This window comes from Oryctolagus cuniculus, chromosome 6, assembly GCF_051225735.1.
Source record: "Oryctolagus cuniculus isolate XC-2025 breed Fujian yellow rabbit chromosome 6, ASM5122573v1, whole genome shotgun sequence".
NCBI lineage: Eukaryota > Metazoa > Chordata > Mammalia > Lagomorpha > Leporidae > Oryctolagus > Oryctolagus cuniculus.
The window spans coordinates 2,674,092-2,686,982 of NC_142872.1; positions in this window are offsets into that span (position 1 = coordinate 2,674,092).

Consider the following 12,891-nt stretch of genomic DNA (forward strand, 5'->3'; position numbering starts at 1 on the left):
CTTTTCTAACCTATTTAGTCTCTGTGTGTCTTTTTATTGGATAACTTAATCATTTTACAGTCACAGTAATTACTGATAGGCAAGGTTGTAATCCACCCATATCATTAATTATCTTCTGGTTGTTTAAAGAGTATTCCCAGAGCAGGCATTTTGCACAGCACTTGGGACACCACCTAGAATGCTGCTTCCCATGCTGGAGGGCCTGGGTTCAAGTCCTGGCTCCACTCCTGATTCTAGCTCCCTGCTAATGCAGGCCCTGGTCGGCACCAGGTGATGCTCAAGTAGTTGAGTCCCTGCCTCTCATGTGGATTGAGATCCTGGTTGCCAGCCTTGGTCTGAAGTTCTGACTGTTGCAAGCATTTGAGGGGGTGAATAAGTGGATTCCCTGTCTGTCTCTCCCTCTCAATAAAAAAGAAAGAAAATTTAAAAAGAGCACCTCATAGAAAAAGCAATCCAACAGTTACTCATCTATTCAGGGTGAGATAGAGTTAAATAAGAAGCAAAGACATTTAAGAATATAGACTATGTCAATAAGTTTTACTTTTAATATCAGAGAAATCTATAGAAAGTTTCCTAAGACAAGAGTAACAGATTTATTTTATATTTAAAATTTTTTCATGCACGAATTTGACTTGAGACGGGAAGGGTTCTAAAAAGACAGAATATACTCATCAGGAAGAATACAAGATGAAAACATTAACACTGGAAACCTAGTCCTAGGCTCTCTGGTTGGGTTATGCCTATTATCCAAGGAATTCTCAGCAGAAACCCTCTGAATCCCTGGGTGAGTGAAGACAATACTCTTCAGTTAATTCCTATTCTTTCATTTTGCCTCACTATATAGGAAGCTTTCTCTTTATAAATCTCCACAGCTAGTGAGGTTAATCAAAGCTCTGCTCTGCTCCTGACTCCCCAGAGGTGTATCTGAAACTAGAAAATCTCCAGGTGCCCTAGGTTGAGGGCGGCCGCTCCTCCCAGATCTCATTTGCTAACCGCACTCTGTTACCAGGACTGCTACTCAGCCATAGCTCAAGAAACCAGATGTGCCTCACCAGGTTTGTGTTTTTGGATCAGTCTCAACCCAGGGGCTGTGGCCGCCCTGTGGGATCAGGCATTTTTCAGTTTGATCTGATGCATGTAAATCTCAGACAATTCAGCAGGGGCTTGGAATTTTTAACTGAAGTTGCTCAGTGACCCAGTTCAGCAGAAGCCAGCAGTATGTTCATTACTGGAACTTTTGGCAATAAACTGGGAATGTTAATTCATTTTTCAGTGAATAGGTTGGACTTACAGATTTCCATATCATATTATTGATTTATAGGCAAAGGGCCACGAGCCTTAGAACATACACCCATTTCCTTCCTTTGGGTGATAGGTGGGATACAGATTTTGTAACCTCCAATGTAAACACCTCCTCCTTCTCCTTTATGCTGTTGACATGGTGATCATAATTCATAATTCGTAATAGACATTAAATATATTCATGAACTTCCCTGGAATGTGCTTTGCAGATATTGGCCTTTTTTTCACTTGTAGAAAAGTTATAGTTCAAGCAAATCTATCAGCACCATTTCACCAGTAGTTCATATGATCTTTAGCATTTTGTTAGCCTATGAAGTATTTTTTAAATCAAGATATTCACTCATTTAGACATAATGCATAGTGTGATAAAAATGTAGCATTATAAAAATTAATTTTTAGTTTTATTTGAAAGGCTGAGAATGAAATAGGGAGAGGGAGAGAGCGAGAGCAAGAGAGAGAGAGAGAGAAAACTCTTCCATCTACTGGTTCATTCTCCAAATGCTCACAATAGCTGGGGTTGGGCCAGGCTGGAATGAGAAACCCAGATCTAAGTCCATCCATTTGCATGGCAGGAATCCAAGTACTTGATCCCCATCTTGATGCCTCCTAGACTGTGCACCATTAGGAGGCTGGAATCAGAATGTTACTGGGACTCCAATGCAGTCACTCCAATGTGAGCATCTCACAGGCATTCTAGCCATTGTGCTGAAGGGCCACTCCTAAATATAAGTTTTGTAGATACCAGGAAGCAGCAGTATTCATGTGGCTCACTTACATCCACTGTCTTGTGGTTATTCGGAGCTGAGCACACTATCTTTGGGGTGTGACTGCTGTTGCTTTCCGTGTATTGAATCCTCCTCACATCCTAGCATGCGTCCCCTATAGCCATGGGAGATGGTAGTCTCCGGGTGCTGTTGGGCTTGGTTTGCTAATGTTCTATTATGGACGCTTGCATCTGTGTCTGTCAGTGATAAGCACCTACAGTTTTCTCGTGGCATCTGTGTTTGCCTTCGGTGTTAAGGTAATACTGGTCTCAAAGAATTAACTTGGAAGTAGTCTTTACTGTTAACTTTTTGGAGGATTTGAAAAGGATTGACTTTTTTTTTTTTTTTTTAGAAGTTATCTGGACCTGGACTTTTCTTTGTGGGAATTTTGTGATTACTGATTCAACCTCTGGTATGAATTGTTGGAATTTTCAGTTTCTTCTTAACTTAGTTTTGGCAGGTTCTATATTTCTAGGAGCTCACCCATTTCTAGTAGATAACCTGCTGGCTGGGGAAAGGGGGGTCTCTGTATCCCCCACCCACTCCTGCATGTAGTGTCCCACACATCGCTTATACTTTCTTAAAAGAATTTTTTTAAAGATTATTTATTTATTTGAAAGTCAGAGCCATACAGAGAGAGGAGAGGGAGAGGGAGAGGGGGAGAGAGAGAGAGAGAGAGAGAGAGAGAGAGAGAGTCTTCCATCCGATGGTTCACTCCCCAATTGGCCTCAACGGCTGGAGCTGCACCGATCTGAAGTCAGGAGCTTCCTCCGGTCTCCAACGTGGGTGCAGGGACCTAAGGACTTGGGCCATCCTCCACTGCTTTCCCAAGCCATGGCAGAGAGCTAGATTGCAAGTAGAGTAGCCGGGACTAGAATCGGTGCCCATATGGGATGCTGGCACTTTAGGCCAGGGTGTTAACCCACTGTGCCACAGCGCCGGCCCCTCTTAAAAGAATTTTTAATCTTTTCTCTCTTTGTTTCTCTAGTTGGCTAATTTCAAATGACTTGGCCCTGAATGTACTGGGTCTTCCTCCTGCAGAATTGAGTGTTGTTGAAACTGGAATTTCTCAGTTCTGCCATTATATTCTCTGGCTCCAGGATTTGTTTGTTTCTTTTCTATGATTTCTATTTCTTTATTAAGCTCCTCATTTTGTTCAGGCATTTTTCTAAAAATTTCATTTAACTGTCTGTACGATGTTGAATCTCATTGAACTTCTTGAAGATGATTATTTTGAGTCACTCTTCAGGGAATTTGCCTGTCTCCATTTCTTTGGGGCCAGTTACTGGAGCTCTGTGTGGTTCTTTTGGTGGTGTCTTGTTTTCTCTGATGCTTGCACTGGTGTCTCCACACTTGAAGATGCAAACCCCTTTTCCAGTCTTTAAAAACTGGTTTTGGCAAATTAAAATATAGGTCTGCAGGCTGAGGAGATTGCCCCTGGATTGCAGTGGAGTGGGATTGGCTCTAGGTCACCTGACCGATGCCAAGTCTGCAGGGAAGAGCACAGAGGCCAGTGCATTCCTAGGGACTCCAGTGGGCGTGGGTCCTCCCTGGTTCATAGCTGCACTGGGACTACTAGGTCTATGGGACCTTGGTCTGTGGGGCTGAAATAAGGGTCTGCTTCAGACTCTATGGTTAGAAGACCTATTGCTGGGTGTTCTGATGGGTATGTGGCTCCCTCTAGGCCTCAGAGTGCTCTGACTGGATCACTGCGTGGGTCCCTGGGCTGTCTGTCCTGCCCTGACTAATGACTGAGATGGGATGGAACTGACATACAAGATCATTTCAGGTCTGTTTCCAAGACCAGTAGCTTCAGACTGGATTCCAGGGTCTTGATGAGGCACATCTTCCCGTGAGTTCCTGGTCCATCAGGCCTGTTCTCAGACTGTGGTTAGGAGGGAATGGAGCCAATTTATAGAGGTGTTTCAAGATCCATGTTGGGACCAAGGTCAGGGTACCAGCCTGCTGGGGCACCGCTGGGTGTCCCTCCAGGTCCTCACACAGGCAGAACTATTCTTACTCCATGGAGGGGAGAGGTCGGCACTGGATCAGGACCATTTGAGGATCTGCTAAGGGACAGAGTTTGGAAAGGCTGTCACAGGGACAGTGAGGCCTCAGCTGGCAGCTCTGCCCTCAGACCTCTGCCTGGAGAGGCTGAAACTGAGTTTCATGGCTAATTCAGAATCTTGTGTGAGGCTAATGTTAGCAAGCCCTACCTGTGGTATCAGCCAAAAGAAAAAAGGAAAAAAAACTTCCAGAAAATCCTTCCCAGCATTTAGAGGGACTTGAGCCAGGGCAGTAGCCCCTGAGTCCTCTGTGGGCAGTGGCCAGGGAGCTGTCCTGGAGGCTGTAACAGATCTGTCTGCCCAAGCAGCATAGGTTCCTGGATGCAGCCAAGAGGAGCTGGCGTCAAAACCTTGCTGCTTCAGGGGCTGCTACTGCAGGGAGACAGGGGCTGTGTCCAGGGGCTGCGTCCAGGGGCTGGCCTCCAGGCAGTTCTCTGCTGGCGGCATCACTCTAGGGCTGTGGCTGAGGGGCAGCAGCTGAGACGTCCCCATCATGTTCTTCTGTGGGTGTCCCTGTGTTCAAACAGCAGGGTTCTGTGCCTCAGGGAAACACCATAGACTGCCGTGGAGAGGACTGGGGCTGAGACTTCCTCAGGCTGTCCTTTGGGTCACGGACGCCAGCACAAATATCCCAGTGGCTCAGAAGGGTGAGCCCCCTCCCCTAGTATCCTGCATGGCTGGGACAGCTCCTTGACTGCCCCAGAGAAGGACTGCAGTAGGAACCAGGTCCCTTTGGATCTGCTGTGGGACAAGGGCAAATCCCCCTCTGGGACTGCAGCAGTACTCAGTGGGAACCCCAGCTAAGGAGGGGTGGGGCCTCTCATGTCTACTGTTGAGACAGATGCTGGTGGGAGGGGCCATTTCTGGGTTGGATCCCAGGCATGTGATCTGCTGGCCTGACACCGGCCGTGGAGCTGGACATCGCTTCTGTGGTCTGGGCTTCTCCCAGGTCTCAGAACCTCTGCTGGAATCCCCAGATGCCCACCACAGGTTTTTGTCCAAAGGTGGGTGAAGAATTCTTGTTGTGGAGGGCCATGAGTGGGTTACCTTGCTAGCAGTGCTCTGAGGATTCTGTGTCCAGGAAAACTGTCCCTCAAAAATGAAAGAGGAGTGAAGAATTTCCCAAATGACTGAGAGGTGAGGAAGTTAGCTGCTGGTAGACCTGCCAGCAAGAAACACAGGGGAAGGCTTTCCCCAAAAACACGTGTATGTGCATGAGAGGTGGGTGTACACGTGTATGTGCATGAGTGGCAGGTGCACACGTGTATGTGTATGAGAGGCAGGTGTACACATGTATGTGTATGAGTGGCAGGTGTACATGTATATGTGTATGAGTGGCAGGTGTACATGTATATGTGCATGAGTGGCAGGTGTACATGTATATGTGTATGAGTGGCAGGTGTACATGTATATGTGCATGAGAGGTGGGTGTACACGTGTATGTGCATGAGTGGCAGGTGCACACGTGTATGTGTATGAGAGGCAGGTGTACACATGTATGTGTATGAGTGGCAGGTGTACATGTATATGTGTATGACTGGCAGGTGTCATGTATATGTGCATGAGTGGCAGGTGTACACATGTATGTGCATGAGTGGCAGGTGTACATGTATATGTGTATGAGTGGCAGGTGTACATGTATATGTGTATGAGTGGCAGGTGTACATGTATATGTGCATGAGAGGCAGGTGTACATGTATATGTGCATGAGTGGCAGGTGCACACGTGTATGTGTATGAGAGGCAGGTGTACACATGTATGTGTATGAGTGGCAGGTGTACATGTATATGTGTATGAGTGGCAGGTGTACATGTATATGTGTATGAGTGGCAGGTGTACATGTATATGTGTATGAGAGGCAGGTGTACATGTATATGTGTATGTGTATGAGTGGCAGGTGTACATGTATATGTGCATGAGTGGCAGGTGTACATGTATGTGCATGAGAAACAGGTGTACATGTATATGTGTATGAGTGGCAGGTGTCATGTATATGTGTATGAGTGGCAGGTGTACATGTATATGTGTATGAGTGGCAGGTGTACACATGTATGTGCATGAGTGGCAGGTGTACATGTATATGTGTATGAGTGGCAGGTGTACATGTATGTGCATGAGTGACAGGTGTACATGTATATGTGTATGAGTGGCAGGTGTACATGTATGTGCATGAGAAACAGGTGTACATGTATATGTGTATGAGTGGCAGGTGTCATGTATATGTGTATGAGTGGCAGGTGTACATGTATATGTGTATGAGTGGCAGGTGTACACATGTATGTGCATGAGTGGCAGGTGTACATGTATATGTGTATGAGTGGCAGGTGTACACATGTATGTGCATGAGTGGCAGGTGTACATGTATATGTGTATGAGTGGCAGGTGTACACATGTATGTGCATGAGTGGCAGGTGTACATGTATATGTGCATGAGAGGCAGGTGTACATGTATATGTGTATGAGTGGCAGGTGCACACGTGTATGTGTATGAGAGGCAGGTGTACATGTATATGTGTATGACTGGCAGGTGTCATGTATATGTGCATGAGAGGCAGGTGTACACATGTATGTGCATGAGAGGCAGGTGTACATGTATATGTGTATGAGTGGCAGGTGTACATGTATATGTGTATGAGTGGCAGGTGTACACATGTATGTGTATGACTGGCAGGTGTCATGTATATGTGTATGAGTGGCAGGTGTACACATGTATGTGCATGAGTGGCAGGTGTACATGTATATGTGTATGACTGGCAGGTGTCATGTATATGTGTATGAGTGGCAGGTGTACATGTATATGTGTATGAGTGGCAGGTGTACATGTATATGTGTATGAGTGGCAGGTGTACACATGTATGTGCATGAGTGGCAGGTGTACATGTATATGTGTATGAGAGGCAGGTGTACATGTATGTGCATGAGTGACAGGTGTACATGTATATGTGTATGAGTGGCAGGTGTACACATGTATGTGCATGAGTGGCAGGTGTACATGTATATGTGTATGAGTGGCAGGTGTACATGTATATGTGTATGAGTGGCAGGTGTTGGGAGGGTGTCCAGGGATCCTGCTGGTAGGAAGCTGGATCAGTGCATCCATGGTGGAAAACAATATGGAGGTCCCTCAAAAACCTGAAAATCAAACTACCATAGAATCCAGCAGTCCTACAGACATGTAACTCAGATCCACATCTCCTGTAACAACTCATCTCATACAAGCTGAGCTGTTCAGATGACTCACTGTGGATGACTTATTTATATGTCTGTCTCCTTTATTTCTCAACATGACCATATGACTAAAACATTAACATTTTCTTGATTTTTAATAGTCTTTGTGCAAGTGTCTTCCTACTTTCATCAGTGAAACACTGTCATCAAGTTGAACAAGTGGCAAAGCTCCTCAGAGGACCCGGAAAGCCCTCCTCAGTGTTCTGGAAAGGGCCATCCTAATCTGGGGTTGAGGACAGGGGCCACCATGGTGTAGAACATGGCTGTGAGGAGGGCCTGAGCAGTAGACACATGTGAGATGGGGCTCAAGCAAGCAAACATGGAAGAATGTGCCCATCTCGGGGGAGCAGGCTGCCAGGGCATTGTACTGGGTTTCCGGAGAACACATGTGGAGCACTGTGGAAAAGATGGTCATGTAGGAGACGAGAAAGACGACAGGATGGAGTGAGACAACACCATATTCACGGCCAGCGCCCCGTGCTGGGAGAGCTGCACATCCTGGTGAGAGGCTCATGACTTGAGAGACGCTTCAGAAATACTGGTGGATCACATTGAACTCTGTGAAGGGAAGTCTGAATATGGCTGCTGTGTGGACAGCAGAATAGAGCCGCTCACTGGCCCAGGAGCCACCGGCTGCCTGCGTGCACCGCTGCAGTGTCTTGGTGAGCCTGCAGTGCAGCGAGCAGCAGGTGGTGACATAGCAGTCATAGGACATGACCACAAGAGGAAAGAACCCTGTGGACCCAAAGAAGATAAATAGGAAAGTCTGCTTGGCACAGGCTAGAAGAGAGATCCACCTCCTCCCTGCCAGAGAATTCACGATGGACTTGGGAACTGTGGCAGAGACGTGACCAGAGTCTACGAGGGGTAAGTTGCCGACAAAGAGTACATTGGCAAGTGAAGCTGTGAGTCCGTCACAATGACTGCCATGGTCAGGAGATTTCCAGCCAGCGCACCCACACAGATCACTGAGAACAGCAGACCTTGAGAGATTCGGAGCTCCTGGGAGCCCGAGATATCCACAAGGAGGAATTCTGTGATGACAGTGACGTTGTCCATGTTGGCTGACACCCTGTGCTCACCTGAGGTCTATGGAGGAAGTGATAAGGTGATGCCACCCACAGAATGGAGAGACAGCAATACCATCTTTATATGGAACATGTGAGCTAGACAGTGGCTTTGTGAATGCAAAGACCTAGGCTTCATGTATAATTACAGCACAGTGCAGTGTTCTGACAAAGCCAAAACAATCAGCATATAGGAAAACACGAAAATGTTAACAACATTGAACGATTCACACACCTTGGAAAATTCAGTTTTTCCAGGGGGACATAAAAATAAAATCATTCTCATGAAGGAATGAGCAAGATCAAAACTGAAGATACCTGGGGATGGAGGTGTGGGGTCTTCCCAGGACACCCCAGGCTAGGCTGCCGTGACTGAGTCCTGTTCACCTGATGAGGCTGGCCCCGGGGGTCCTCACCAGGGGTGTGCTTCCCTGTGGGATGCATAGAGACACCTGCCGGGGTGTCAGCATGGCTGTGGCTTTGTGAGGGCACCACTGCACTTGGCCGTTGGCCTCAGGGGCACCTGCTGGTACTGCATCTGAAACACTGGTGCCTGTGATGACTTCTTCCAGGATGGTTTTTGACCAGTCCATTGAGATTGATTAAATTGATAACGGTCCTTTATGAAAGATAACTTTACAATCAGAACTTGTAAAACTTGAGCAGATAGACGTTCTCCTGAGGGTTTCCAGGTTGGGGTGACTCAGTGGTCACACATTTATATGTACAAACAATGTGTACATATAACAAATAATCAACAATCAATGTGATTGATTGCTACATCTCAAACCTGAATTAACACGAGAGTCTGAAGTAGCTCCAGAGTCATCAATATTAATGTTAAACTTAGGTGATGATCTTGAAAGACTGGCAAAGGGGTGAGGTGGCACAATGGCCACATGAATACCACCTGAGCCCTGGCTTTAGCTGCTGCTGGAATCATGGAAAGTAATTAAATTGACAGCTTTTTAAAAATATTTATTTATTTGAAAGTTAGAGTTATGGGGCAGGGAAAGAGACAGAGAGAGAGGTCTTCCATCTGCTCATTCACTCCCCAAATGGCTAGAACTGCCACAGCCGGGCTGATCCAAAGCCAGGTGCCAGGAGCTTCATCTGGGTCTCCCACATGGTCACAGGGGCCCAATGGGCCATCTTCTACTGAGTTCCCAGGCCAAAAGCAAGGAGCTGGATTGGAAATGGAGCAGTTGGGACTCAAACTGGTGCCCATATGGGACGCTGGCATTGCAGGCAGAGGCTTCACCCTGCACTGCAGCTCCGGCCCCATAAACTGCAGGATTTTGAGATGATCCCAGTGATTCTCACAAAGAGATGAAAGGAAAAACTTTGGGACAAATTTAGGAGTTGTAAGAGGGATATATGTGGTGGGGTGGGGTGGGGTAGGGTGGGAGGGAAGAGGGGGAGAGTCACTTCCACCCCCTCCCCCGAGTTCTTATGTAAGCTCTCTGCTGGATCTGGGAACCAAACGATATAAGCCTGGCAATGAGGGAAAAGCACCCACTTTTTTATGTACATGAGGATCTTCAAGAAACAGTGAGGTCTGAGGGAATCAACAAAGCGATTCCCTTTTATGCTCTTTAGGCAAAGGACAGGTGATCATGGAGGAATGACAGAGCAAACAGGTGTCTGGAGTGGGGTGCGTGCCAGGGAGCAGCAGGTGAAGACTGTTCCAGCAGGCTCCTGTGGTCAGGCTCGTGACAGCACCAGTGTCCAGTCTCCAGGGATTATCCCGTCGTGGTGTAGAGAGGACGCCCTCCCCAGAGAAGCTCGGTGCTCCAAGGAGGAGAGGCCAGTTGCGCCGCAGCACCTCGGGTGGCTTCGTCTGGGGAACTGAGCACTTCTCCTTGGCAGGCAGATGTGCTGTGTGAAGTGAGGCCTGGGCACACAGAAGGAGACGCAGAGTGGGAGAGCCGAGAGCTGCCTCTGTGGAGAGCCTCAGGCGCTGCTCGGGCTGATGGGGAAGCAGCCCCATGGCAGCCAGAGTGAGCAGGGAGGGAGTGAGCAGGCCAGACCCCACAAGCTCTGCTGCGTCTTCCCCACCAGCACCTCTGCAGAGTCCCGGCCGTGTCCTCGTCCAGCGTCCCCTCTGGACAGAGCAGCAGTGCTGTCCTCTGGCCCAGGAAGGGCTGATACTGAGCGCAGTTTGTAGGTGTGGTCTCAGAGACAGCTCTTCTGTGACTTCCTGATTGATTTTTGGTTGTGGACTGCTTCTCACCGTTAAGCTGTCATCAACAGTTCTTAAAAGCATGTGCATGAACTGCCATTTTTACACACATCGAACATGATTGTCTTATTTTGCTCAGCTGATGGGAAAGATTACAACATGCACAGCCCACATGGAGACTTTCAGTCCAGCAGTTGGCTGTTCCAGGTGCTTTGAGTTGCATGAATTGCGTGTGTTCCTATAAATGTCTGGCTTTTGAAATCACACAGGAGCCAAGGTGGCTGTGTGACCACTTGTCACACCTGAGGTCAGGGGTGTTACAAATGAGTGAAAAGCAAATTTTAGGTCCTTAAGTCTTTGTTAGGCAACAGCAACGTGGAGTAAAGAAACCCAATTGTCTAAACATGGAAGCCAATGTGCACTTGGGGTGCAGCCGTCAGCCTAGATACCTTAACAATTTCATCAGTTGTCCACTGGAGGATTTTACACTGTGTCTAAACTGGAGGGAATGGCCCTCTGCTGCAAACAGGTGCCAGGTCACCCTGCTGCTGGGGCCACAGCCCTCTGAACGCCCGGGCGCTGGAGTCTGCTCTGCTGGCTTCTGCACTGTCAGTCACTTGTCGAAGAGTAGAGCTGCACGGAAGTTTGGAACAGAGTTGTGCAGAGCTTTCAGGGTAGCTTTATTTATTTATTTTTAACTAAATGAAGCCTAAAAAATGCATCAGCTGTGCACATGTCAATCCTTTTTGTTTGGAGACACAACTAGCATTTGACGAATTGGAATATTTCCCCAGCAAAGGGGTGTTTGGCTGAGCTGCTGTGCTGGTCTCTGTGCACCTTTCCCCCGTCTGCTGACACTTGTGTGGGGTGGGCTTGCAGGGAAACAGGCGGGGGGGGGTCTCCCAGCCTCTTGGCAGTGTAGTCCTTTGCATGGTCAACCCCAGCATTGGCAGATGGGTGACCGCACATCTGCCCCTTATGTCCCTTAGAAGTTTTAATACAGGTTTAAAGGATCAATGTGATGGTTTCTTGCTGGTTGTGTGTCTTCCTTTGAACAATGTATGTTAAGATCTGTTGTACATTTTAATTGAATTATTTGTATTTGCCTTGTGATTGAGTTTTTTGAGTTCCTTTTGTGTTCCACCACACAACCCAGCAATTCCACTACTCAGTGTTCATGCAAGGGAACTGGAATCAGTGTATCAGTGAGACAGCTGCATAAAATATCTACCACAGCAGTGTTCACAAGAGCCAACAAATGGAAACAGTCCGACCTCCTATCAGCTGATTAGTGGATAAAGAAACACGGTGTGTACATACGCAATGGAATAGTATTCAGCCATAACGAAGGACAGCATCTTATCATTTGAGACAACATGGATGGAACTGCCGGGCTGTGTGTGACGTGAGGTAAGCCAGGAACAGGAAGACAAGTACTGCGCTATCTAACTCACAGGCAGACTCCGCAAGCAGAATGGTGGTTACCAGAAGTCGGGGAAGTGAGAGGGATTGGGTGAGGGCTGGCTTCTGGGTGCTGAGCCAGAGCCGAAGATGAGCAAGGAGTTCTGGTGTCCCAAGGCACAGGAGGGTAGCTACAGATAATGATAATGCACTGCATAGTCTTTTAAAAGCTAAAAGGAAGGATTTTGAATTTTTTGGCCAAAAAGAAACGACAGATGTTTAAGGAGATGTTTATTCTGATTTGAACATTATTCACACTGTTTACATGTATTGAAACAGTTTATGGTATTGCAAAAATACACACACATTTTATGTATCACTTAAAAATAGAACATTACAGTTTAATATGTTTTAAAGTGAAAAGTAAAATAGGGGAAAGAAGTGAACACATTTATCCAGGGAAGACAGACAAACGTCCAATAATTCTGAGAAAACATGTTCAGCATCGCTAACCACCAGCGAAGCACAAATCCAAACCACAGTGAGGGGTCACCTCACTCCTGTAAGAGTGGCTCTTACCCAAAAGAAGATAAGAAACGATTGTGAATGGTGACAACGATGTAGAGAGGGGGAGCGCCGGCGCACTCAGGGCGGCCATGGAGGAGCACAGTGGCTGTGACGAGCAGGAGGGAGTTTCCCAGCGGACTGAAAGCAGTGCTGCCAGAGGACCCAGGGAGCCATGCAGCCGGAGCTCTCCTCCCCTGCAGCGCTGCTCCCACAGCCGAGGCGTGGAGTCGGCTGCCCTGCCTGCCAGCCACACTCAAAGAAATTAATAAACTTTAAAACAAAAATCTGTCATGTTTCTACACACTGCTAATAAA